Below are 3,811 nucleotides of genomic sequence, written 5' to 3'. Positions count from 1 at the left end.
TTTATTAAACTTTTTAAATCTTTACAGGAAAGTGAACTTAAGTTTTTTCCACACACTGGGACCTTACCTCACTAAAAGAGGGACTTTTCACCATCTGCTTGTGTGCCTCAGGGGAAAACCCCGGGATTCCGAGTCCACATTTCCCCTGCCCTGCTCGGAGCCGGGCTGTCGCTGCCCTGCCTCTGCCACTTCTTTGCCACTGCTCTGAGTCTTCGCTACACTGTAGCCCCGCACCCCAGCCTGCCGAGACATCCCGTGGTTCTCGCTACAGCTATAGAGTTTGATACATCTTGTCTATCACCTGGGATTGTTGCTCATTCCTGCTGGCCTAGCTTGCTGCTCCTGAGAGTCCTGCTGGGGTACTGGGATCAGCTGCCCCTGGGTGGTTGTGAAGCAAGCCTTTCTTCCATCCCTTCCCGTCTCAGTCAAGTCCGCCATTACCACGTGGTGTCTGAGCTCATACCGGAGCACCCCCTGCAGCCGCGAGGAACTATCGCACTTGCCCTGCCCACCAAGAGCCCGCCAGCGCCCCTGCCAGCTGTGACCATCACTACACCAAAGGGGAAAGTGCCTGCGGCAGAGAAGGCTGTTACTGGGTTTCTGGTTCTGTTTGTTGTTGCTACCATAGTTGTTGTTGTTTGTTTGCTTTGTTATATATACTAGTAAAGAACTGTTACTCCATTACTCCTATTCTCATATCTCTGCCTGAAAGCCCCTTAATTTCAAAATTTAAATAATTTGGAGGGAAGGGGGTCATATTCTCCATTCCAAGGGAGGCTCCTGCCTTCCTTAGCAGACACCTGTCTTTCAATCCAAGACACCTGTCTGCATGCTCATGTTGTACCTTCTCAAGTCCCTTGATTGGGGAGTGCACATATTATTTGAATTCTGAAAGTCATTTGTGGCAATCCCAGATATGAGCATAGATTGGGAGAAGAAGTAATTGAGAACAGCCCTGTGGAAAAGGACTTGGGAGTTCTGGTGGATGAGAGGCTGGACATGAGCCAAGTGTATGTTTGCAGCCCAGAAGACCAACCACATCCTGGGCTGCAGCAAAAGATGCATGCCAAGCAGGTCGAGGGAGGTGATTCTCCCGCTGTATGCCTCTCTGAGACCCCAACTGGAGTATTGTGTCCAGGTCCTCAGCACAAGAAAGACATGGACCTGTTAGAGTGGGTCCAGAGGTGGCCACAAAGATGCTCAGAGGATTGGTGCACCTCTCTCCTATGAAGAAAGGCATGGGATTGTCCAGCATGGAGAGGAGGCGGCTTTGGAGAGACCTCATTGCAGCCTTCCAGTATCCTAAGGGGCTTATTAAAAGGAGAGAGGGGCTCTTTATACAAGCAGATAGTGACAGGAAAAGGGGCAATGGTTTTAAACTGCAAGAGGGCAGGTTTAGAGGAGATGTCAGGAAGAAATTCTTTACTCAAATGGTGGTGAAGCACTGGAACAAGTTGTCCAGAGAAGTGGATGCCCCATCCCTGGAAGTGTTCAGGGCATGGTTGGATGGGGCCCTGAGCAACCTGATCTAGTGAATGGCATATCTGCCCAAGGCAGGGGGCTTGGAACTAGATGATCTTGAAGGTCCCTTCCAACCCAAACCATTCTATGATTTTATGAAGTAGTGTTTTATGAAAGAAAATGTGACAAGCCTGAACAACCCCTCTTGGGTCAATCAAAATGTAGTTCAGCTTTTAATGATGTTCTTTAATAAATTCCTTCAGCCATGATGGGGGTGAGTGAAGCAATGGGGGAAGACAGAGGGTTAAAATAGCTTCCCTGGTGTGAAGTGAGCTGTGAGGAACAGGTCCCAACAAGCCATCAGGTAAGTAATTCTTTTTTCAGACTTAATCTTCCATCTCAGTTTACAGTTAAGCACATAATCCTTCTTGCTTTGATATTTATACCTCACTCTACATCTTCTCTTTGTTCCACCAAAAACAGGAAAAAAAAGAGTAAGACTAGGCTGAGAGATTCAGATGTGTGTGAACCTTGTAGGTCCCTCTTCTCTTCTGGGAGAAGGTCAACTTCTGGTGTCATGGCAGGGCTTGGGATGGTGTTAAATAGATCCAGGTACAGGACTTACTTCCCTTACCCTGTATGACAGTCTAGCTGAATAAATGAATCCCAACAGTTTTTGGTGAGACATCATTTTGGAGAATGCTAAGGAAACTGGGAATTTACTTCACCTGCACGTTAGAAATATAGTCCTCCTGGGGGTTATAAATGCCTTGGAAATGACTGGAATTTACAAGATAGTGCTGGAAACCAGACACTTCTAATCTGTTTCAAAAATGAGCTGGTCATTTATGGGTGAGCAGCAGGATGTGTCCCCCAGAGAGTTCCCAGGACCATAGAATCCTAGAATCATTGAATGTTTTGGGTTGGAAGGAATTGTAAAGATCCCTGCCAGGGGCAGGGACATCTTCCACTAGACCAGGTTGCTCAAAGCCTCATCCAACCTGGCCTTGGTAGGAGTTGCCATGTAGGATTTATGGGGAGCATCTGTTGTGTGTGAAGTCATGTTGCTGTCACAGTAGGGATGGTCCTGAAGCTGTGAGCTCATTTTGCCATTCAAAAGAGCAAATTGAAGTGAACCAAAAGGCAGAACTTCAGCTACATCAACTGGCTTCCACCTGCATCTACATTTGATATACCCCATAATCCTTCCGTACTGCCAACTCCTTCAGACAATAGATTCATGTAGCTATTTTACAACCAATATGGACAGAAGTTTGGAGAATTACATTGTGATGGTGTTCACAGGGGTTTTCAGGTGAGGGAAGAGATGAGAATGTTGACTCTATGTTCAGAAGGCTTGATTTATTATTTTATGATATATATATTACATTAAAACTATACAAAAAAGAATAGAAGGAAAAGTTTCATCTCAGAAGGCTAGCTAAGCTAAGAATAGAAAGGAATGAATAACAAAGGTTTGTGTCTCAGACAGAGAGTCCAAGCTAACTGGGCTGGGATTGGCGATTAATTATAAACATCTAAGATGGGCCAATCACAGATGCACCTGTTGCATTCCACAGCAGCAGATAACCATTGTTTACATTTTGTTCCTGAAGCCTCTCAGCTTCTCAGGAAGAAAAATCCTGAGAAAAGGATTTTCATAAAAAGATGTCTGCGACATTACATATTTTTTTATTGACTGCAAAGTCATTATACAATTCTATCACCTCAAATATGAGCACGGTAGAAATAACTTGATATTCCTAAAACAGACTTTATAAAGGCTTTATTGGATTCTAATTTGTAGTATGGGCTATAAATTGTTCAAGCCACAGTGCTCATACCAATGTCCCTGACACATTGGGCTACCCTTGAAGATGCTCTGTTTAATAAAGCAACTAACTCCGTGAGAGATCGCTTTCAAGCACTTTATTATGGTTGTATTAAGATGTCCACAGCCAATTGCCTTTGCTTTTACCACAGAGAAGGGAGATGGGCTCTGTTGGGGATGGTAACTGTCAAATCACAGAGCCTTTACCTCAGCGGGGAAACACACAACAAGGTATGAGGGGAAAGAGGGCACCACGTCCATCAGACGGTGTCTGTCATTTTTGTCTGTTTTGGGGCTCACCCCGTCTCACCGGACCTTAATTCACAGCACCCCACCGTCCCAGGGCTCACGGAAGCGCTGAGGCGGCGGGGTCGAGGGCGGGGCCTCCTGACACCCCGCAGGCCCCATCCATCCCTGGCGCCGCCCAGGAACCGGCTTTGCGATTCGGCGAGCGCGGGGCGGGATCACCTCTTCCCCGCTGATCTCTCTATTCTAGCGCCGTCTGTAGGCCTGCTGCGG

Source organism: Molothrus ater, chromosome W, assembly GCF_012460135.2.
Source record: "Molothrus ater isolate BHLD 08-10-18 breed brown headed cowbird chromosome W, BPBGC_Mater_1.1, whole genome shotgun sequence".
In the NCBI taxonomy this organism is placed as follows: domain Eukaryota; kingdom Metazoa; phylum Chordata; class Aves; order Passeriformes; family Icteridae; genus Molothrus; species Molothrus ater.
Note: the sequence above shows the minus strand (reverse complement) of the source record.